General features: G+C 36.7%; 1 pseudogene; it reads left to right on the top strand.

The window, feature by feature from the left end:
- Positions 1-16896: 16896 nt before the first annotated feature.
- The window catches only part of LOC147357328 (peptidyl-prolyl cis-trans isomerase A pseudogene), a 127506-nt pseudogene continuing 118517 nt past the window's right edge, over positions 16897-25885 (top strand).

Genomic DNA, 25885 nt, shown 5'->3' with positions numbered 1-25885 from the left:
ATACAGATGGCTAACAGACACATGAAAAGATGCTCAACATCACTCATTTTCAGAGAAATGCAAATCAAAACCACAATGAGGTACCATTTCACGCCAGTCAGAATGGCTGCTGTCCAAAAGTCTACAAGCAATAAATGCTGGAGAGGGTGTGGAGAAAAGGGAACCCTCTTACACTGTTGGTGGCAATGCAAACTAGTACAGCCACTATGGAGAACAGTGTGGAGATTCCTTAAAAAACTGGAAATAGAACTGCCTTATGACCCAGAAATCCCACTACTGGGCATACACACTGAGGAAACCAGAATTGAAAGAGACACGTGTACCACAATGTTCATCACAGCACTGTTTATAATAGCTAGGACATGGAAGGAGTCTAGATGTCCATCAGCAAATGAATGGATAAGACAGCTGTGGCACATATACACAATGGAGTATTACTCAGCCACTAAAAAGACTACATTTGAGTCAGTTCTAATGAGATGGAAGAAACTGGAGCCTATTATATAGAGTGAAGTAAGTCAGAAAGAAAAACACCAATACAGTATACTAATGCATAAATATAGAATTTAGAAAATGGTAATGATAATCCTGTATGCGAGACAGCAAAAGAAACACAGATGTATAGAACAGTCTTTTGGACTCTGTGGGAAAGGGACAGGGTGGGATGATTTGGGAGAATGGAATTGAAACATGTATAATATCATATATGAAATGAATCGCCAGTTCAGGTTAGATGCATGATACAGGATGCTTGGGACTGGTGCACTGGGATGACCCTGAGGGATGGTACCAGGAGGGAGGTGGGAGGAGGGTTCAGGATGGGGAACACGTGTACACCCGTGGTGGATTCATGTTGAAGTATAGCAAAACCAATATAATATTGTTAAGTAATTAGCCTACAATTAAAATAAATAAATTTATATTAAAAAAAATAATGCTTACCCAGAAAAGTATATGTATTGGCTATATGTACATTACTTTGCCAAAAAAGGTCCATCTAGTCAAAGTTATGGTTTTTCCATTAGTCATGTATGAATGTGAGAGTTGGACCACAAAGAAAGCTGAGCACCTAAGAATTGATGCTTTTGAACTATGGTGTTGGAGAAGACTCCTGTGAGTCCCTTGAGGTGCCAGGAGATCAAACCATTTAATTCTAAAGAAATCAGTCCTGAATAATCATTGGAAGGACTGATGCTGAAGCTGAAACTCCAATACTTTGTCCACCTGATGTGAAGAACTGACTCCTTAGAAAAGACCTTGATGCTGGGAAAGACTGAAGGGAGGAGAAGGGAATGACAGAAGATGAGATGGTTGGATGGCATCACTGACTCCATGGACATAAGTTTGAGTAAACTCCAGGAGTTGGTGATGAACAGGGAAGCCTGGCATTCTGCAGTCCATGATATTGCAGAGTCAGACATGACTGAGTGACTGAACTGAACTGAATTGATATACACATAAGTCTGTACGTGTGCTTTTTATTTGAGTCCATAGTATATATTTTGTAAATACTTGAGGAAGAATGATAGAAGAAAGGAAGAGTCTTGGAGAAATACACAAAAATGTGATACTACAGACTTTTCTATAAAAAGCAAACTTTTTCATTCATTTCAGTTCAGTTGCTCAGTCATATCTGACTCTTTGTGACCCCATGGACTGCAGCATACCAAGCTTCCCTGTCCATCACCAACTCCTGGAGTTTACTCAAACTCATGTCCATTGAGTCAGTGATGCCATCCAACCATCTCATCCTCTGTTGTCCCCTTCTCCTAAGGAGGTGTATTAGTCAAGGTTCTCGAGAAGAGTTAATGAGATGCAAGAGACAGATTTATTTTAAGGAACTGGCACACGTAATTGTTGAGGCTGGTAAACATAAAATCTAATTCTGGCTAGAGACTGAGGGAAAAATTGTAGTTCAAGCCTAAAGGCCATCTGTGGCCGAATTCTTTCTTCCACGGAGGTCAGTCACTTTCCTATGATTCAGCTAATTGGATGAGCTCTGACCTGTGATTGAACATAATATGCTGTATTCAAATTCTAGTGTTTTAACATCATCTGAAAATATCTTCAAAGATACCTCTAGAATAACATTTAACCAAATACCTGGGTACTGTGATCTAACCAAGTTGACACAATAGTAACCATCCAATTCAACTCAGTCATATCCGACTCTTTGTGATCCCATAGACTGCAGTACACCAGATTTCCCTGTCCATCAGCCGCTTCCAGAGCCTGTTCAAACTCATGTCCATCAAGTCGATGATGCCATCCAACCATCTCATCCTTTGTTGTCCCCTTCTCTTCCTGCCTTCAGTCTTTCCCAGCATCAGGGTCTTTTCCAGTGAGTCAGTTCTTCACATCAGGTGGCCAAAGTATTGGCGTTTCAGCTTCAGCATCAGTCCTTCCAAGGAATATTCAGAGTTGATTTATTTTAGATTGACTGGTTTGATCTCCTTGCAGTTCAAGGGACTCTCAAGAGTCTTATCCAATACCACAGTTCAAAAGCATCAATTCTTTGGTGCTCAGCTTTCTTATAGTCTATACCCATCTCTCACATTTATACCTGATTACTGGAAAAACCATAGCTTTGACTAGATGGACCTGTTTGATAAAGTAATGTCTCTTCTTTTTGAAATCTTAATATAATAAAAGTTAAAGAAATATATATATATTTAATTAATTGTGCATTAGAAGTATATGCTAAATGTTACAGGTACTGATTGAAAAGAAGTAGCACACAGAATTAATGGTTAAGAAAGGAAGGTTATATGAAGAAATACACTCTGAACTGCACTTTGTTTACATAAAAGCTAATACCTTGTATAAGATAGAGTGATAGCAGTGTTAAATGTAAAAATATTTTGAAATTATGCCATTGATGAGTTGTCTAATCTGTGCCAGGTACTACTTAGGAACCTGAAAAAGCATCATTTGATTGAACTTAAGCATCAGTGGTATAAGTTTTGGAGATGGTCTCTCAGCTTTGTGTATAAGGTCAAATAAACATGACCTGAAAGATTCAATTCACTATCCTATTAACATTAACTTGATGCAAAATAAATTGAATGCTCACTATTCATTTAACAGATGAGAGCTCATTTAGTGACAGATCTACTAAGCAGTAGATCTCTCTATGGCTCTGATGGTAAAGAATCCACCTGCAATGTAGTAGACCTGTGTTTGATTCCCAGGTGGAGAAAATCCCCTGGAGAATGAAATGGCTACTCACTCCAGTATTCTTGCCTGGAGAATTCCATGGACAGAGGAGTCCAGTGGGCTATAGTCCTCCGTGTCACAAAGAGTGGGACATGACTGAGAGACTAACACTTTCACTTTCACTTTCTGTCTACTAACCAGTATAAACAGTTAATAGCAATTTACTTAACAGCAAAAGAGACTATTAATTGATCTGTAAATTGGGACTGTTTGACTCATGACTATTAGATAAATTTTTAATTGTTTTCAGCTATTTTATTCATTAAAAATATTGATTGTGTATTATGCTCCAGGCATTTTACTATGTTCTAGAAATACAAGAACAAACGAGAGAGACAACATAATATATTCATGGAGCTTATAGTCATCGAGACATTTCTTTATTTATTAAAAATATTATATATGTTATAACATTAGAGTACCTACAGTGTAATAAGAATTAATGTGTGTGCTGAGTCACTTCAGTTGCATCCAACTTTCTGTGACCATAGGGACTGTAGCCTGCCAGGCTCCTCTATCCATGGGATTCTCCAGGCAAGACTACTGGAGTGGGTGGCCATGCCCTTCTCCAGGGAATCTTCCCCACCCAGGGATCTAACCTGAATCTCTTGCATCTCCTGCATATGCAGGCTGGTTCTTTACACTAGCACCAGCTGGGAAGCACAAAGAATCAATAGAAGGCAGCTATTATTAATATAAATTCTTTTATTTACCTCTACACACAATATATTCATATATACACATATACATACAAGGCAATCTCTAATACTTTCCTCCTTGACCTCCTGTATTTGTCAGAATTTGAAAGTACAAAAATATCTTCAAGCTAAATTACCTATTATGGAATCAATTCTTATGAAAATACACAAAACCTGACATTGATTTAATACCTGGTCTTGCCCTTGGGTGTGTGAATCACTTTGCAGTGTATTTTAGCAAATCATGTAGCACGCTTATGATTTAGAGGCTTTGGAGAAAAGTTATCCCAGATAAGCAAATGTGATTCAAAAATGCAAAATGCAGGAATAACTGTGTAGGGAACATGTCCTAAAGACTTATTCAAACAAGTCGTATTCCCTTGGAACATAGCATGTGGGAAACTTCAAGTTTCAGCAGTGTGTGAAAAGCATACTGCTCCTTTTCTTTTTAATTGCTCCCATATGATTTGATTTCACAGAGGACCCAGAACACTGAAGAAATAGTTCACCTTAAAGCATTTGTTGATAAACTTGAGTTTTCCCTTGATGTTTATTATGGAATCCTTGTGAATATAATATAAGCATATGAAATTTTAATTCATACACTGCTAGCATTTTCTAAACCTACTTCTATTAAGAAGACAACTACCTATTACAGTATATAAAATATGTAGCTGAGAAAGTAATGCCCTCACCAGTCACTCATATGTAAATTATACCAATGTCCTTCTAATTTGAAGTGTTTCTCCTTGGATATATTTCTAATGCAAATGACTGTTACTGCAGACTTCAGAGTATGATTTACCTGTGGTTACTTAAGATTATGAGTCACACCTTGAGTTTTTTGTCTCCTGTAGGCCTGTCACCCATTTGGGTTGTTTCATTCACTTCAGAGTAATGATGGTAATTTTGCTGTGGAAAATGGATATGATAAAAATTATATTCATTAGGTAGGTTCTCTTGGGAGCATATTTTATATGCATGCATAATAGCATAAAGGTTAATAGCACTTGCTTTGAATCATAGAGATATAGGTTTAAATCTTTGTTCTAACCCTTGGTAGCTGTGAAATTTCTGCCAAGTTATATAACATCTTTGAGTAATTATCTCAGGGTTGCTGTACTGTTAAATTGTATGTAAAAATAATTTAGAACTGTGCCTTGTACAAAGTATATGCTCACAAAGTAGTAATATATTTTTTTCTTTAGTTAAGAGATATTTTGCAAAGTTGGGAAAGAACAATAATATTTGTGTTTGTCAGGGACTATATATATTGTGACGCTACTAAAAATATGACTACAAACGGTTTGTTTCAGAAAGACTTTGTTAAGATTTGGAAATGAGAAGCTTTGGATTCAGATCAAAACTGTGTATTTCTCATAGACAAAGCACACCATTTTGAGGATATTCGGGTGATATTAAGTGAAAAATCTTTTCAACCTGGGTTTATTTTGGGTAATTGTAGAAAGGATGTAAATTGTTCAGGAAATTTGGTATTTCATTTGCCTAGTCAAAATGTTTTGTTTAAAATAATATCTAAATTATTGAGGATACTTATACAAATTTATCATTTGTATGTGTGAATGCTTGTAGTAAGTGATGTTATCATCCAGATCACATATAAGAAATAGTTTTCATTTCATTTGCATACTAAGGAATGAACATAGAAAGCACAAACTTCTAGAATGAGAGAGTGAATACTTTTAAAAATCCTATCCTTCATAAATGCAATGAGAATAAGAGCAAAATTTGTCAAAATCAACTTTTTCAGAGCTCTGGAAATTAACCAGATTTGCAACAAACTGAGGACAGTTTTATTCAATAAAAAGTTTGGACTGTAGTAAGAACAGTGAGCCTTGCGGCACTTAACTTGTCCTATTTCCATCTATTTATTCCTAGATCAGTAGTAAGTGTGAAAACTTAAAACCATGGTAGCTATGAAAGTCAGCCTTATAGCAGTTACTTATGGGGTTACAGTGGATTTGGAGCTTCTTTCAAAGAGAATTGTCACTATTTGACCTATGTGGCAGACCCTAGAAAAGTCCATTTTCTAAGATATTCTTTATTTGATCAGAATTTAAGCTTTCTATGAAATAACCCTAACCCTAAGGGCATATTTAGAAAACAATTAGTGGCAATAATTTAACATTGCAGCTAACTAAGGCTAGGACACACACAAGGCTAGGATTAACAAATGGTTGGCAAAAAAGTACAAGGAAAAGTTAGAGAATGAAATATCCAGTGGGGCTTTGTAAATTTTCTATATGTTTCTGGTAATAGAGAAAGTGATATGCATGTTCAAGGCTTTACATACACTCAAGAAAGATTCTGATAGCAATTTATTACTGTTCAGTCACTCAGTTGTGTCCAACACTGCGACCCCATGGACTGCAGCACACTGGGCTTCCCTGTCCTCACCATCTTCCGGAACTTGCCCAAACTCATGTCCATTGAGTCAGTGATGCCATCCAACCATCTCATTCTCTGTCATCCCCTTCTAGTGCCTTCAATCTTTCCCAGCATAGGTTTGTTTTTTTTTCTTTTTTTTCTCATGAGTCAGCTCTTTGCATCAGGTGGCCAAAGTATTGGAGCTTTAGCTTCAGCATCAGTCCTTACAATAAATATTCAGGACTGATGTCCTTTAGGATTGACTGGTTTGATCTCCTTGCAGTCCAAGGGACTCTCAAGAGTCTTCTCCAGCACTGCAGTTCAAAAGCATCAGTTCTTTTATGTTCAGCCTTCTTTATGGTCCAACTCTCACATCCATACATGACTGCTAGAAAAACCATAGCTTGTACCATACAGACCTTTGTTGGTAATGTAACATCTCTGCTTTTTTATACACTGTCTAGGTTTGTCATAGCTTTTCTTCCAACATGCAAGTGTCTTAATTTCATGACTGCAGTCACCATCTGCAGTGGTTTTGGAGACTAAAAAAAATAAAGTATGTCACTGTTTCCATTGTTTCCCCATCTATTTGCCATGAAGTGATGGGACTGGATGCCATGGTCTTTGTTTTTTGGATGCTGAGTTTTAAGCCAGCTTTTTTACTTCTGGCTTTTTAGTTCCTCTTCACTGTCTGCCATAAGGGTGTTGTCATCTGCACATCTGAGGTCATTGATATTTCTCCTGGAAATCTTGATTCTAGCTTGTGCTTCATCCAGACTGGCATTTCTGGGTAGAGATAGGGTAGGTATTTCTGATTGGGGTGGCATAATATAATCAAATAGATAGTTTAAGAATCCCACTAGGGATATAGATAGACAAGGAACTTTAGGGGCCTTTCGGAGACCACAGTAAGTTAATGATCACTGAAGAACACAATGGGAAATTCTTGAAACAGTGTGGGCTTGCTTGACACGTAAAGCAGATCAAGTTTAGCAACAAAGGCAGACAAGCTTTCATAGTAACAAAACCAATCAAACCTGCTTAGCAAGGAAATCATGCAATGGAGGCATGAGTCATTCCTTGTAACAATAAAACAATCATGGAAAACTAAAGCCTATAACCTGCCCAATGATATCAATAAGCTATGACTTCTAGGACATGTTCTTTGCACACACAAAAAAACAAAAGTTTGGGAAAGGTGACATTTCAATGTGAACAACTCTCTTTATACTGAGACCTGAAATAATTTTTCCATAGTTCCATGACAGTCTTGGATGGGCTATTTAGGATCAAAAACTCCCCTGCTCAATGTATGTGAAAAATTAATTATGGAAGACATGAAGAACAATGAAGAAAGTGGTCTTCTGCCTCCCCACCCTTTCCTTTGATTATAAAAATATAACCTAATAAGCACTCACTTGATTACCTTCTTGGAAAACTCATAAGCATCCTATGCTAATAATTTACTAATCTATCACTTTACCTCTCACTGAATTCTTTCTACACTGAGACATAAAGAAATGGATATCCATGGTGCCCCACTAGATGTATTTCTATGCTTTCAATCCTAATTTCTTGTACCTGGGGACATGAGGCTCTGCATAACCAGAATGACAATGTCAAGACAGAGTTGTAAACTGCACAAGGGAGTACTGAAGGCATACCTCAGAACACATGCATCACCTTAGAAAGGCTGGGAGACTTGTTTTAAGGCATCTTAGGAAATCTCCGTCTGATAACTAAGCTAATGGGGAAGAATTCTATAACTTCACATGACAAAGATTATATATTTTACAAAATTATACCAGGAAAGTCATAAAGCAAACAATAACCAGTGAGAATCACAAACCCTGGAGTGGTTGGTTTGATTTGCAGAGAGGAACATTATTATTATTATTTTAACTATTCAGTTTAAATAAAAACTGAGAGACATCCACAAATAATTGTTAAATTATGGCACACAAACAAGAATAAAAGGAATCAATAGAAATTGATCCTGAGGGAGGAAGATATTGGAATTACTAATAACCTACTTAAAATCAGATAGTTTAAATATATGCAAATAACTGAATGAATCATATTTGAATTTCTATGGGATATTTAAGATAATATGACACCAAATATATAATGTAAATAAAGAGATAGAGATTCTAAATAAACAGAAATTCTGGAGTTAAAAAGAATAAATAAATGAAAATTTCACTAGAAAATTTCATTTTCATATGAAAATTTCAATAGTAGATTGTAACTGAAAGAAGAAAAAGCAATAAACTTGAAGAAAGGACAATTGAGATGATCCTTTCTGAGGAATAGAAAAATAAAAGAATAAATAAAATGAACAAAACTCTGAGAGCCACCAATAATCATAAACAATCCATTCAAAGGGGGATTCTAGAATGAGAAGAGAGATGAAAAGTAAGGGGCAAAGGGATATTTGAAGAAATAATTGCCCCAAACTCCAAAATTGAATGAAAGAGTCATTTGCAAATCAAAGAGGCTCAGTCAATTCAAGTAGGATAAACTTAAGGAAATACATACTAAGCAATATCTTAGTCAAATTGTTGAACAATAAAAACAAGATAGAATCCTGGAAAAAAAAAAAAAAGCAAGATAACAGTGATTCACTACACATAATATGAATAGATTAAAAGTTAACTTCTGGTCAGGAATTAGGGAGGGCAAAAGATGGTGAGATGGCATATCTGAAGTGTTTTAAGAAAGACCTTCAACACAGGCAATATATATCCAGCAAAAATATTCACCAAAGAATAAACAAATTAAGACTTCCAAGAAAAGAAAAAAAAAAAGAAAAACATATGAGAATTTATCAATAATAGAACTTATCTAAAAAAGGAAATTGTAGGAAATCCTTCAGGAAAATAAAATATAGAGTACTGCTAAAAGTAAATATATAGATAAATATAAAAGATAACATAAATATATCTTTGTTATAACTTTTCCCCTTATCTGATTTAAAAGACAATTGTATAACACGATAAATGAATAATTGAATTAAAAGTTGGTGAACCTATATGAAGATGGAGTTTTTATCACCATCAAACTACAAAAGCAGGAAAGGAGCAGAGTGATATTGGAGCAAAGTTTTTGTGTACAGTTGGAGTTAACCTGGTGTCAACCTCAAATAAATGATTTGAATTTAAGATGTTAATTGTAATTCACAGAGCAGCATACTAAGAAAATAACTAAATATATATATATATATATATATATATATATATATATATATAGCAAAATATACAGCAAGGGGATTAAAATGTGATACTATAAAATATTTATTTAACACAAAAGAAAATGTGAATGGAGAAATTTGAAAGGTATAAGATATATAGAAAAGCAATAGTAGATAAAATATATAGATAAAACTAAAAAGAGTCAGACACGACTGAGCAACACTGTTTGTGACCCCATAACCTGTAGCCTGCCAGGCTCCTCTGTCCATAGGATTCTCCAGACACGAATACCAGAGTCAGTTGCCATTCCTTTTTCCAGGGGATCTACATGATCAGGGATTGAAACCAGGTCTCCTGCATTGGCAGGTAAATTCTTTACCATTTATCACCAGGGAAACCCCAAATTGGCTAAATATACCAATAAAAATCAGATACTGTAGATAGTACAATAAGTAACAGAAAACATTGTCTAACTATATTTTCTGTAAGGCTCATACTTTAGACTCAAAAGAACACATAGGTTGAATGATTGGAAATAGATGCACTATACAAATATTAATCAAAGGATAATACGGAGAACACTGTGGAGATTCCTTAAAAAACTGGAAATAGATCTGCCTTATGATCCAGCAATCCCACTGCTGGGCATACACACTGAGGAAGCCAGAATTGAAAGAGACACATGTACCCCAATGTTCATTGCAGCACTGTTTATAATAGCCAGGACATGGAAGCAACCTAGATGTCCATCAGCAGATGAATGGATAAGAAAGCTTTGGTACATATACACAATGGAGTATTACTCAGCCATTAAAAAGAATACATTTGAATCAGTTCTAATGAGGTGGATGAAACTGGAGCCTATTATACAGAGTGAAGTAAGCCAGAAGGAAAAACACCAATACAGTATACTAACGCATATATATGGAATTTAGAAAGATGGTAACAATAACCCGGTGTACGAGACAGCAAAAGAGACACTGATGTATAGAACAGTCTTATGGACTCTGTGGGAGAGGGAGAGGATGGGAAGATTTGGGAGAATGGCATTGAAACATGTAAAATATCATGTATGATACGAGTTGCCAGTCCAGGTTTGATGCACGATACTGGATGCTTGGGGCTAGTGCACTGGGACGACCCAGAGGGATGGTATGGGGAGGGAGGAGGGAGGAGGGTTCAGGATGGGGAACACATGTATACCTCTGGTGGATTCATTTTGATATTTGGCAAAACTAATACAATTATGTAAAGTTTAAAAATAAAATAAAATTTAAAAAAATAATCAAAGGATAACAGAGTGTCTCTACTAATATTAGAAAAAAATCAAATTAAGACAAACCCTGTTACGAGAGACAAAAATATATCAATTCATCATAAAGACATAAAATCAAAATCATATAAGTACATATAAAGAAGTTTTGAAATAAAAGACCAAAAAAGAATAAAAAGGAGAAATAGACAATTCAAGTTGAGAGTTGGGAACTTCAATAATTCATTTTTAAAGTGGATCTAACAACAAGGCAGAAGATAAAAAAGGAAAAAGAAAAAGACGACTAGAGCAACACTATACACCATCTAGACTAACAAACATCTACAGAATACTCCACTGGAAACAAGGAAATATACATTATTTTCAAATCCATATAAACCATTCTCCTTGATAGACTATATGTTAGGCCATAGAACAAGCCTGAATCAATTTAAAATAATTGAAATTATACAAAGTACATATGCCCCACACACAAAAGTGAAATTACAAATTAATAAGAGAAGGAAATTTGGGAAATTCACAAATCTGTGGATACTAAACAATGCATTATTTTAAATTTACCAGATGATCAAACAGGACATCGGAAAGGAAATAAGAATATACATTAAAAAAATAAAATAAAAACATATACATTGAAAGAATATATGGAATTGTATAGTCAAATGTATATTGAATGTACATTGAAAGAAACACCATGACTGAACTAGTTTAAGCAGTTAAATCATTAAAGGAGTTTGTTGAGTAGATTCTATAGGTATAACAGTCTATAGTAAAAAAGAAAAAAAAAATCAAATTGCTAACACAACCTAATACACTTTACACATTAGAAACAAAAGAACAAACTCAACTCAAAGCAAACAATTATTGCTCAGGCATTAAATTGTGCCCAACTCTGTGACCCTATGGATTGCAGTATTCCAGACTTCCCTATCCCTCACGATTTCCCAGAATTTGCTCAAACTCATGTCCATTGAGTCATTGATGCCATCCAACCATCTTCTCCTCTGCTGCCCACTTCTCCTCTTGCCTTCAATATTTCCCTGCATCAGGGTCTTTCCCAGATCTTTCTCTGCTTTTCACATCAGGTTACAAAGTATTGGAACTTCAACATCAGTCATTCCAATAAATATTCAGGACTGATTTCCTTTAGGATTGACTAGTTTGATCTCCTTGCTGTCCAAGGGACTCCCAAAAGTCTTCCCCAACATCACAGTTCAAAAGAATCAATTATTTGGCACTCAGTCTTCTTTATGGTCCAATCCTCACATCTGTACATGACTATTGGAAAACCATATGTTTGACTAGATGGACATTTGTCAGCAAAGTGATGTCTCTAATTTTTAATACATTATATTTGTCAGAGGCCCCCCTACCTCCAACCAAGGAGCAAATGTCTTATAATTTCATGACTGAAGTCATTATCCACAGTGATTTTGGAGCTCAAGAAAATGAAATCTGTCACTGCTTCCATTTTTTCCCCATCTATTTACAATGAAGTGATAGGATTGTATGCCATGATCTTCCATATCCGAATGTTGAGTTTTAAGCCAGCCTTTTTACTCTCTTATTTTACCTTCAACAAGAGGCTCTTTAGTTCTTCTCCCCTTTCTGCCATTAGGGTGATGTCATTGGCATATCTGAAGTTGTTGATATTTCTCCCCACAATCTTGATTCCAGCTTGTGCTTCATGCAGCTCAGCATTTTACATGATGTACCCCACAAATAAGTTAAATAAGCAGGGTGACAATACACAGGCTTGATGCACTCCTCTCCTAATTTGGAACCATTCCATTATTCCATGTCCCCTTCTAACTGCTGCTTCTTGACCTTCATACAGATTTCCCAGGAGGCAGGTAAGGTGGTATGGTATTTCCATCTCTTTAAGAATTTTCCACAACTTGTGATCCATGCAGTGAAAGACTTTAGCATAGTCAACATTTTGCATATGACCTGATAATTATGTCTGTGACCATTTTTATTATGCTCTAGACATACTAAACATTTATTTTTCTCTACTAAGACAAATTTTCTTCCACTTTAGGATTATTATCATCCATATGCTTTCTTCCTAGAAAGCCTTCACTTAGCCATTTTCCAAACTGTGTTTTGCCATTTAGGGCTCAGGTCTTTATTATTTGTGTGAGGTCTTACCTATCACCTAATCCAAAGAAGTAGTTCCTTAGTGCTTGTATTACATCGCTCAGCTTTCATTGTCTTCATTTTCTGAAATTATCTTGTTCCTTTAATTTGTTTATTATCTATACATCCTTATAGAACTTTGAGTGCAGTGTTTTTACCTTTAAATCTATGCATTCTACTACCACAGCTGGTAGTAGAATATCAACATTCAATAAATAGCTGTCAAATAGTTAAAGGAATCTATTCCTTTACATCATCTACTGTAACATAAGGCTAGATTGCTTCATCTGAAAAACATCCCATGTGTAACATCATTGGGCTCCTGTAACATCAGTCACTGAAATAATCTTACAACATTTGTTATAGTTTGGTTTCTTGTATTTACTGCACATTTTTTCCTTCAGCCATAAACTCTGCTTTCTTGTTGATGTTATAAAACACCATAGAAGGCTGGAGAAGAAGTTGCCATGGTTTCAGAGAATAGGAATGGCATTCAAATTCTATTTATACTGCAATTGGCACGTTATTTAACTGTTTCAGGCTTCAGTTCCTCTATTTATAAAGCTCATTAGTGCTGGGTAGATTACACGAGACAATGTGTGAAAAGAAGTTAGGAAAGAACTAGTGGGTAGAAACTCAATATATATTAGTAGTTATTCTTATTACAAATTTATTCAGTTCCTGGAATCAAAATTATTAATGATGGAAGGATATCTTCACTTACTGTAAGCTTTATCTTTACAACTAACCAAAAAGATAATTTCACAGAAAGATATCTATATGTACGTATACATATACACATTTATATAAAAACAATATGTACATGAATATACACATTTATACTACCTTGATAATGTATATCTAGGTACATATACATCTAGATAAAAATATTTGAATTATTTGTTTATGTGTTGTTAGTCAGTGTGCTCCATAGACATATGCACAAAAAATATTTTAATTCTGAGAAGTTGAAACATCATTCAACTCTAACATTTCTTATAATTGTGCTTATTGGCATTTCATTTTTACAGTACAATTTTATGTCACCCTGGAGTTTCTGGTTTCTGATCACACCCAGTTATATTTGCACAACACACAAAAATATCCTATAGATGACAATAATATTCTTTAGAGACAGTTTTGAATTTCTGCCATTTTTGAGACAAATGCACATTTTCATCACTAAAGATAAAGCCAAATAGTAAAAACAAAGCATCAACTGGGTTTTCTAGCCATGTCTATTGACAAAGGTGCCATAACATTTTTAAAAAGGAATTGAAGAGCAAAGTTGAAATGTTGAGAACATAGTTTATTGTAAATGCCTGAATCAGAACAACCAGTGAAAGGTCAACATAACAGTCCATTGATCTATACAAGCACATTTGCTAAACCCAGTAATAAATTCTCCCAAGAACCAAGCAGCAATTCCTTCAAATACTTGTATATCCTTTTGTATGAGGAAGCTGGCCAGGAAGTATAGCAGAAGTTGCCCTTTATCTTTGTTAGCACAAAGTCAGTAAACTATGGGCCCATCACAAAGATTTTAAACATTATCTTTCCTATAAATGTAACTTTATTGAGCCCACATTTTGAGCAAATTTATGTCAGTTAATGATCTACCAGTCTTTGTGTACTTGTAGTATAGCAATTATCCATTATTTTATCATGACAGGATAAATAAAAAAAAAAGTGTCCCTGAATGACAGGAACACTATATTATTAATGGTATTGTTAATTATGGAAAGTAATTAGACTACTGAGAAAGACTGGTACTGGAAAACTTAGGTTATCTCTAAATATTTCTCTTTTATGGTGATATGCTTTTGGAACTTGTGAAAATTTTACAGGATAATTTACATTAACAACACAAACAGACCTGATCCAAAAGAGGGTAGGATACAGTGACTAAACAAAAGGAAAAGGAAAGAAACAAATAAAGGTACACTGTTAAGAAAACAAATATCTTATTAGGTCTTATTAGGAAATAACAAGATTGTGGCAGAGAAATGCTACAATGCGAGGATTCATGTTATTATCCCCTATATTATTAAAAACTATTCAATAAAATAAATAATAAGTTAATTAATAAGCATGTGAAAGCCAACAGCAATAATGCAAAAATAAGTTTCAAATTCTCCTCCCTACTCATGCATGAGCAATCTTTCTCATTGAGCTATTCTTTATTCTCATCTTCAGTTTATCCACTCATCACTTAAAGTTTTCTGAGAACATTCCCATATTTTCAATATGTGGTCTGTTTTTTTGGTTAGTGATAGGGAGGCCACATACAATTCAGACATTCAGTTAAATTTGAACTTTAGACAAACAACATTTTATTTTAGCTATAAATATATCTCAAGTAGGTCTGATCTTTTCCCCTATTATTCCAGATGCTTAAAGTGATTTCCTTGTGTTTATTATCATTTACTTTGCATATTTTTTTAATCTTATAAATTTTTATTTTCAAAAGTAATGATAGGCTTGAATACGAGACAGCAAAAGAGACACTGATGTATAGAACAGTCTTGTGGACTCTGTGGGAGAGGGAGAGGGTGGGATGATTTGGGAGAATGGCATTGAAACATGAATAATATCATATATGAAATGAGTCACCAGTCCAGGTTCGATGAACGATACTGGATGCTTGGGGCTGGTGCACTGGGATGACTCAGAGGGATGGTACAAGGAGGGAGGAGGGTGGAGGGTTCAGGAAGGGGAACAAGTGTATACCTGTGGCAGATTCATGTTGATATATGGCAAAACCAATATAATATTGTAAAGTTAAAAAATAAAATTAAATTTAAAAAAAGTTAATCAGGCATTTTTGGAAGATCTAGAATATGTTTTTTTTTTTTAGTTTATTTATTTTAATTGGAGGATAATTGCTTTACAATATTGTGTTGATTTCTACCATACATCAGCATGAATCAGCCATAGGTATACATATGTACAATATTGTGTTGATTTCTACCATACATCAGCATGAATCAGCCATAGGTATACATATGTCCCTTGCCTCTTGAATCTCCCTCCTACCTCTCATTCCATATCACCCCTCTAGGTTGTCAGAGAGTACCAGGTTTGAGCTACCTGCATCATACAACAAATTCTCACAGGCCATCTATTAATATTTTACATATAGTAATGTAATGTTTCAATGCCACCCTCTCAACCTGTTCCACCCTATCCTTCCCTCACTGTGTCCATAACTCTATTCTCTATGTCTGTGTCTCCATTGCTGCTCTGCAAATAGGTTCATCAGTACCATCTTTCTAGATTCCATATTTATGTGTTAATATATGATACTTGTTTTTTTTTCTTTTTGGCTTATTTCGCTCTGTATAACAGGCTCTAAGTTCAGCATCCTCATTAGAACTGACTCAAATGCAATCCCTTTTAATGACTTCATTATATATATGTATCACAACTTTTTTATCCATTCATCTGTCAATGGACACCTAGGTTGCTTCCATGTCCTAGCTATTGTAAATACTACTGCTATGAACATTGGGGTACCTGTGTCTTTTTCAATTATGGTTTTCTCAGGGTATATGCCCAGTAAGGGGATTGTTGGGTCATATGGTAGTTTTATTCTTTGTTTTTTTCAAGGACTCTCCATATTGTTCTCCCGGAAAAGTCAATGGCAACCCACTCTGGTAATCTTGCCTGGAAAATCCCAGGGATGGAGGAGCCTGGTAGGTTGCAGTCCATGGGATCGCACAGAGTAGGGCACGACTGAAGCGACTTAGCAGCAGCAGCAACAGTAGCATACTGTTCTCCATAGTGGCTGTATCAATCTACATTCCCACCAACAATGCAAAAAGTTCCTTTTTCTCACACCCTTTCCAGCATTTATTATTTGTAGATTTTTGTTGATGGTCATTCTGATTGGTGTGAGGTGATTCCTCAGAGTAGTTTTGATTTACATTTGTCTAATGAGGAAAGATGTCTTTATTTAGACCTCTAAAGTACAGGAGGCGCGGCAGCTGTGATGAACCACAGAGGCCGAGAAGAGCTATACCACGTTCAAGGTCAGGGGCAGCAGCTTAGAGGAGCTAACCCACACCTGAAGTCAGGGGCGGCGGCCGAGATGAGCTACCTCATGCCCGAGGTCAGGGGCTGTAAAGGAGAGGAGCAAACTCACATCTGAGGTCAGGGGTGGCAGCTGAGAGGAGCTACCCTACGTCCAAGGAATGGCAGCTGCACTCGAGTAAGAGGGCTGAGAGGAGTTACTCCACGTTCAAGGTCAGGAGGGGTGACTCATCTAAGGTAAGGAGCAGCGGCTGCGCTTTGCTGGAGCAGCCATGAAGAAAGACCCCAATTCCAAGGTAATAGAAACCCAAGTAAGGTGGTAGGTGCTGCGAGTGGACATCAGAGGGCAGACACACTGAAACCATAATCACAGAAAACTAGCCAAACTGATCACAGAGATAACAGCCTTGTCTAACTCAAGGAAACTAAGACATGCCTTGTGGGTACACTCAAGATGGATGGGTCATGGTGGAGAGGTCTGACAGAATGTGGTCCACTGGAGAAGGGAATGGCAAACCACTTCAGTATTCTTGTCTTGAGAACCCCATGAACAATATGAAAAGGCAAAATGATAAGATACTGAAAGAGGAACTTGCCAGGTCAGTAGGTGCCCAATATGCTACTGGAGATCAGTGGAGAAATAACTCCAGAAAGAATGAAGTGATGGAGCCAAAGCAAAAACAATACCCAGTTGTGGATGTGACTGGGGATAGAAGCAAGGTCTGATGCTGCAAAGAGCAATATTGTATAGGAACCTGGAATGTCAGGTCCATGAATCAAGGCAAATTGGAAGTGGTCAAACAGTAGATGGCAAGAGTGAACATTGACATTCTAGGAATCAGTGAACTAAAATGGACTGGAATGCATGAATATAATTCAGATGACCATTATATCTACTACTGTGGGCAGGAATCCCTTAGAAGAAATGGAGTAGCCATCATGGTCAACAAAAGAGCCCAAAATTCAGTACATGGATGCAATCTCAAAAACGACAGAATGACCTCTGTTCATTTTCAAGGAAAACCAATTAATATCATGGTAATCTAAGCCAATGCCCCGAAGAGTAATGCTGAAGAAGCTGAAGTTGAACGGTTGTATGAAGACCTCCAAAACCTTTTAGAACTAACACCCAAAAAAGATGTCCTTTTCATTATAGGGGACTGGAAAGCAAAAGTAGGAAGTCAAGAAACACCTGGAGGAACAGGCAAAATTTTCCTCGGAGTACAGAATGAAGCAGAGGAAAGGCTAATAGAGTTTTTCCAAGAGAACGCACTGGTCATAACAAACACTCTCTTTCAACAACACAAGAGAAGACTCTACACATGGACATCACCAGATGGTCAACACCGAAATCAGATTGATTATATTCTTTGCAGCCAAAGATGGAGAAGCTCTATACAGTCATCAAAAACAAGACAGGGAGCTGACTGTGGCTCAGATCATGAGCTTCTTATTGCCAAATTCAGGCTTAAATTGAAGAAAGTAGGGGAAACCACTAGACCATTCAGGTACTACCTAAACCAAATCCTTATGATTGATTTTACAGTGGAAGAAAGAGATTTAAGGGACTAGATCTAATAGACAGAGTGCCTGACGAACTATGGACAGAGGTTCATGACATTGTACAGGAGACAGGGATCAAGACCATCCCCATGGAAAAGAAATGCAAAAAAGTAAAATGGCTGTCTGGGGAGGCCTTACAAATAGCTGTGAAAAGAAGGGAAGCAAAAAGCAAAGAAGAAAAGGAAAGATATAAACATCTGAATGCAGAGTTCCAAAGAATAGCAAGAAGAGATAAGAAAGCCTTCTTCAGCGATCAGTGCAAAGAAATAGAGGAAAACAACAGAATGGGAAAGACTAGAGATTGCTTCAGGAAAATTAGAGATAGCAAAGGAATATTTCATGCAAAGATGGGCTCGATAAAGGACAGAAATAGTATGGACCTAACAGAAGCAGAAGATATTAAGAACAGATGGCAAGAATATACAGGAGAACTGATCTTCATGACCCAGACAATCATGATGGTGTGATCACTCACCTAGAGCAAGATATCCTGGAATGGAAGTCAAGTGGGCCTTAGAAAGCATCACTACATACAAAGCTAGTGGAGGTGATGGAATTCCAGTTGAACTATTTCAAATTCTAAAAGATGATGCTGTGAAAGTGCTGTTCTTAATATGCCAGCAAATTTGGAAAACTCAGCAGTGGCCACAGGACTGGAAAAGGTCAGTTTTCATTACAATCCCAAAGAAAGGTAATGCCAAAGAATGCTCAAACTACTGCACAATTGCACTCATCTCACACGCTAGTAAAGTAATCCTCAAAATTCTCCAAGCCAGGCTTCAGCAATACATGAACCGTGAACTTCAAGATGTTCAAGCTGGATTTAGAAAAGGCAGAGGAACCAGAGATCAAATTGCCAACATCTGCTGGATCATCAAAAAAGCAAGAGGGTTCCATAAAAACATTTGTTTCTGCTTTATTGACTATGCCACAGCCTTTGACTGTGTGGATCAGAATAAATTGTGGAAAATTCTGAAAGAGATGGGAATGCCAGACCACCTGACCTGCCTCTTGAGAAACGTGTATGCAGGTCAGGAAGCAATAGTTAGAACTGGACACAGAACAATAACAACAACAGACTGGTTCCAAATAGGAAAAGGAGTTCATCAAGGCTGTATATTATCACCCTGCTTATTTAACTTATATGCAGAGTACATCATGAGAAACACAGGGGTGGAAGAAGCACAAACTGGAATTAAGATTACCAGGAGGAATATCAATAACTTCTGATATGCGGAGGACACAAATCTTAAAGCGGAAAATGAAGGGAAACTAAAAAGCCTCTTGATGAAAGTGAAAGAGGAGAGTGCAAAAGTTGGCATAAAGCTCAACATTCACAAAATGAAGATCATGGCATTTGTTCCCATCACTTCATGAGATATAGATGGGGAAACAGTGGAAACAGTGTCAGACTTTATTTTTTTGGGCTCCAAAATCACTGCAGATGGTGACTGCAGCCATGAAATTAAAAGATGCTTACTCCTTGGAAGGAAAGTTATGACCATCCTAGATAGTATATTAAAAAGCAGAGACATTACCATGCCAACAAAGGTCCGTCTACTTAAGGGCTATGTTTTTTCCTGTGGTCATGTATGGACTGTGAAGAAAGCTGAGCACTGAAGAATTGATGCTTTTGAACTGTGGTGTTGGAAAAGACTTTTGAGAGTCCCTTGAACTGCAAGAAGATGCAACCAGTCCATCCTAAAGGAGGTCAGTCCTGGGTGTTCATTGGAAGGACTGATGCTGAAGCGGAAACTCCAATAATTTGGCCACTTCATGTGAAGGTTTGACTCATTGGAAAAGACCCTGATGCTGGGAGGGATTGGGGGCAGGAAGAGAAGGGAACGACAGAGGATGAGATGGCTAGATGGCATCACTGACTCGATGAACAGGAGCTTGGGTAAACTCTGGCAGTTTGTAATGGACAGGGAGGCCTGGTGTGCTCTGATTCATGGGGTTGCAAAGAATCGGACACGACTCAGGAACTGAACTGAACTGAATGAGGAAAGATACTGAGCATCTTTTTATGTGCTTATTATTCATCTGTATGTCTTCTTTGGAAAGATACCTGTGTATGTGTTCTGCCATTTTTTGATTGGATGGTTTATTTTTCTGGTACTGAGTGGCAAGAGCTGCTTGTATACTTTGGAGATTAATCTTTTGTCAATTATCTCATTTACTTTACACATTCTTTATGGTTCCAAATTCACTGAGTTGCTTCTTCCATGGGGCCTATTCTGCATATCCTATATAATCTCTATATACTGCAGTACAATTTTTATTTCAGAGATGATATTTTTACCTCTAGAAATCTGCATATACTATAAAGCATATGGATACCCAGAAAGTGTAATGAAGAAATTACAATGCATTTTGTCATCTCACCAACTGCTTTCTTTGTATTATGAATAGTCATTATTCAAAATCCTAGTGATCATTTAATCCTCAGAAACTTTACCAGTTAATCTTGGCTATCACTCCTCACAGAACAATGGAAAAATCGATGAAGATTTTTAGATTGAAGGCTAACTTCAATTATTTTTGAGTGAATGCAAAAACATATATATTTGCACACATATACACACACCAAAATAATCATTGTGTGTGTATCTATATATATAGATACACACACAAATTCACAGATTGTATATATATATGTGTATATAATTATTATTATTGTTGTTATAGCCCAGTATGGCATGCTTTAAGATAGTTTTTTAAAAATCCTGTATTGCCTTGGTTTTGAGGCCCTGAACCAAGACACCCAGTCAGTTGCTTTTTTTGAGAAACTATTATGTCTACATTCTCCTGTACTCTCACAATCAAGGTCACTATGTGCCAGCCATATTCACATCATGGCAAGGGACCCTACACCAGGAACAACCCCTGCTCACCCAAGTATACTGAAGTTATTCAAATTAGACAATCCTAAGTCTATTTCCTCTGTTTTACTTTCTTTCTTATCAAAATACAATAAAATTTCTTGTACACAGTTTCTTTTCCTTTACCTTGTGACTGGCCTCAAAACTTGAGTCAAGATTTTAATACAAAGAAATGGAGGAAAACAACAGAATGGGAAAGACTATAGAGCCTTTCAGGAAAATTAAAGATAGCAAGGGAATATTTCATGCAAAGATGGGCTCAATAAAGGAGAGAAATGGTATGGGCCTAACAGAAGCAGAAGATATTAAGAAGAGGTGGCAAGAATACACAGAAGAACTGTATAAAAAAGATCTTCATGACCCAGATAATCACGATGGTGTGATCACTCACCTAGAGTGAGACATCCTGGAATGTGAAGTCAAGAGGGCCTTGGGAAGAATCACTACGAACAAAGCTAGTGGAGATGATGGAATTCCAGCTGAGCCATTTCAAATATTGAAAGATGATGCTGTGAAAGTGCTGCACTCAATATGCCAGCAAATTTGGAAAACTCAGCAGTGGCCACAGGACTGGAAAATGTCAGTTTTCATTCCAATCCCAAAGAAAGGCAATGTCAAAGAATACTGAAACTACCATGCAATTGCACTCATCTCACGCTAGTAAAGTAATGCTCAAAATTCTCCAAGCCAATTACTTTACAATATTGTATTGGTTTTGCCATATATCAAAATGAATCCTTCACGCGTGTACACTTGTTCCCCATCCTGAACCCTCCTCCCACATCCCTATAAATTTATATTTAAAAAAAATTCTCCAAGCCAGGCTTTAGCAATATGTGAACCGTGAACTTCCAGATGTTCAAGCTGGTTGTAGAAAAGGCAGAGAAACCAGAGATCAAATTGCCAACATTTGCTGGATCATCAAAAAAGCAACAGAATTCCAGAAAGGATATCTATTTCTCCTTTATTGACTATGCCAAATCCTTTGACTGTGTGGATCACAATAAACTGTGGAAAATTCTGATAGAACTGGGAATACCAGACCACCTGACCTTTCTCTTGAGAAACCTGTATGCAGGTGAGGAAGCAACAGTTAGAACTGGACATGGAACAACAGACTGGTTCCAAATAGGAAAAGGAGTATGTCAAGGCTGTATATTGTCACCTTGCTTATTTAGCTTATATCAAAAGTACATCATGGGAAACGCTGGTATGGAAGAAGCACAAGCTGGAATCAAGACTGCAGTGAGAAATATCAATAACCTCAGATATGCAAATGACATCACCCTTATGGCAGAAAGTGCCTCTTGATGATAGTGAAAGAGAACAGTAAAAAACTTGGCTTAAAGCTCAACATTCAGAAAACCAAGATCATGGCATGCAGCCCCATAATTTCATGGCAAATAAATGGGGAAACAGTGGCCTATTTTATTTTTCTGGGCTCGAAAATCACTGCAGATGGTGATTGCAGCCATGAAATTAAAAGACACTTACTCCTTGGAAGGAAAGTTATGACCAACCTAGATAGCATATTAAAAAGCAGAGACATTACTTTGTCAGCAAAGGTCCATCTAGTCAAGGCTATTGTGGCCTTGTATGGATGTGAGAACTGGACTTTTCCAGTGTCCATGTATAGAAGTGAGAGTTGGACTATAAAGAGGCTGAGCACAGAAGAATTGATGCTTTTGCACTGTGATATTGGAGAAGACTCTGAGATTCCCCTGGACTGCAAGGAGATGCAACCAGTCCATCCTAAGGGAAATTGGTCTTAGGTGTTCATTGGAAGGACTGATTTTTTTTTAAATTAATTTATTTTAATTAGAGGCTAATTATTTTACAATATATTGGTTTTGCCATACATCAACATGAATCTGCCAAGGGTGTACACATGTTACCAATCCTGAATGCCCCTCCCACCTGCCTCCCCATACCATCCCTCTGGGTCATCCCATTGCACCAGCCCCAAGCATCCTGTATCCTGCATCGAACCTGGACTGGTGATTCGTTTCTTGTATGATATTATACGTGTTTCAATGCCATTCTCCCAAATCATTCCACTCTCTCCCTCTCCCACAGAATCCAAAAGACTATACATCTGTGTCTCTTTTGCTGTCTTGCATACAGGGTTATTGTTACCATCTTTCTAAATTTCATATATACTGTATTGGTGTTTTTCTTGCTGGCTTACTTCACTCTGTATAATCGGCTCTAGTTTCATCCACCTCATTAGAACTGATTCAAGTGTATTCTTTTTAATGGCTGAGTAATACTCCATTGTGTATATGTACCACAGCTTTCTTATCCATTCGTCTGCTGATGGACATCTAGGTTGTTTCCATGTCCTGGCTATTACAAACAGTGCTGCAGTGAACATTGGGGTACATGTGTCTCTTTCAATTCTGGTTTCCCCGGTGTGTATGCCCAGCAGTGGGATTGCTGGGTCATATGGCAGTTCTATTTCCAGTTTTTTAAGGAATCTCTACACTGTTCTCCATAGTGGCTGTGCTAGTTTGCATTCCCACCAACAGTGTAAGAGGGTTCCCTTTTTTCCACATCCTCTTGAGAATTTATTGCTTGTTGACTTTTGGACAGCAGCCATTCTGACTGGCATGAAATGGTACCTCATTGTGGTTTTGATTTGCATTTCTCTGATAATGAGTGATATTGAGCATCTTTTCATGTGTTTGTTAGCCATCTGTATGTCTTCTTTTCATGTGTTTGTTAGCCATCTGTATGTCTTCTTTGGAGAAATGTCTGTTTAGTTCTTTGGCCCATTTTTTGATTGGGTCATTTATTTTTCTGGAATTGAGCTGCAGGAGTTGCTTGTATATTTTTGAGATTAGTTGTTTGTCAGTTGCTTCATTTGCTATTATTTTCTCCCATTCTGAAGGACTGATGTTAAAGCTGAAACTCCAGTATTTTGGCCACCGGATGTGAAGAGCTGACTCATTTGAAAAGACCCTGATTTGGGGAAAGATTGAAGGCAGGAGAAGAAGGGGATGACAGAGGATGAGATGGTTAGATGACATCACCGACTCAATGGACACGAGTTTGGGTGGACTCCAGGAATTGGTGATTGACAGGAAGGCCTGGCTTGCTGCGTTTCATGGGGGTCACAAAGAGTTGGACATGACTGAGCGACTGAACTGAATATAGGTCACTGTATTTCCCCTGCCTCAGCATGTTGTCCTATGTCTTCCCCAGGCAACTGTGAGCATAATAAAATTTTAGAGCTCTTTCCATTTTCTCCTTTTTGATCTGCACCAGGCCTCACCATACCTCACCCAGGGTAACATGATTAAAGAATGTACCAGATGTGTTCATTGTCCCAGGTCTTGAATCATTATAACCAAGTGAATAATCACATTTTCAATCATTGAAAGCATAATTTTAACCAAACTATACCAAAAAATGTTAAAATGTACTTATTTTTTTTAATTCTTATATTTTTTCTGTGTATTAAACATAAAAGCATTTATAAGGAATTATGGCCATGCATCTCCTCTATTTGAAGGAAAATAATGCTCCTTTATTTAAAGGAAAATAATGATTGTTTTCAGAATTTCTGAAGAACGCATGTCAGCATAAAATCAATCAAGAATACAGTCTAATTTGTTAAGTATAAAGGGATTGAGCCAAGTTTTTATAGTAGACAGGATTTATATAAAACAATGAGAGACCTAGAAAACTTTGGAAGCACAGAGATAGTGAAGATAAAGGAAGAATAATGGTAAAGAAAGTAACATTTAGCATTCAGAATTTAGGAAAAGAAAAAATTCTAAAAATCACTTCTCATAAACCCAACTCTCTGTAACACCAAAATGACTAACTTGCACAGGATATTCATTTATTTGAAAAAAAAAATTAATGATGTATGCTTGTCAGTGATATAGCAGAACTTATAATTTCTGTTAATTTTGTACCTTTTTAATATTCTAAGGAATATCTTTCATTGGCAGTTTCATGTTTGAGACCCTGTTTTCAGAGATTCTGAAGGGATAATTTACAGGCCCCCTGAGATATCTCGAATAAAAATTATTTAAGTAGGATTGCTTGAGATGTTAAGTTAAAAATAAAAATTTGTAATTCTGGGTATTGTAACCCAGTTTCTTTGTCTATTATACTGTAATCAGATATTTAACCATGTCTTTTAAGCTTTTTGTCATTTATAGATACTTTTGCACTCTGATTATATTACAAAAAGTGCTTCATCATCAAGGAGATTCATAGAAAATCTATGGAAGTAGTTACAACAGGTTCACACCAAGATAATGGCTGTGTAAGGGCTCCAGCCCTTAAAATAAGGAACTGTCCTGTCCCTAGGACTCGTAGATCAGGCATCTAGAGATTTTTTTACTCCCTGAGAGGCAGTTTTGACACCGTTATTCAGCCTTGAAGCAGTTACTGAAGATAGATATCACTCCTTTGCTTCCCATAAGAATATGGGAGTAAAATCTCTGACTGGGGAGTGAAACAAGAGGGAAGGGTGCAGGGCACTAACTT

Source organism: Bos grunniens, chromosome 15 (genome assembly GCF_055505025.1).
Source record: "Bos grunniens cultivar Pamir isolate PY7600 chromosome 15, Bosgru_T2T1.0, whole genome shotgun sequence".
In the NCBI taxonomy this organism is placed as follows: Eukaryota; Metazoa; Chordata; class Mammalia; order Artiodactyla; family Bovidae; genus Bos; species Bos grunniens.
The sequence above is the reverse complement of the archived record's forward strand: the minus strand, read 5'-3'. Positions and strand labels throughout refer to the sequence as shown.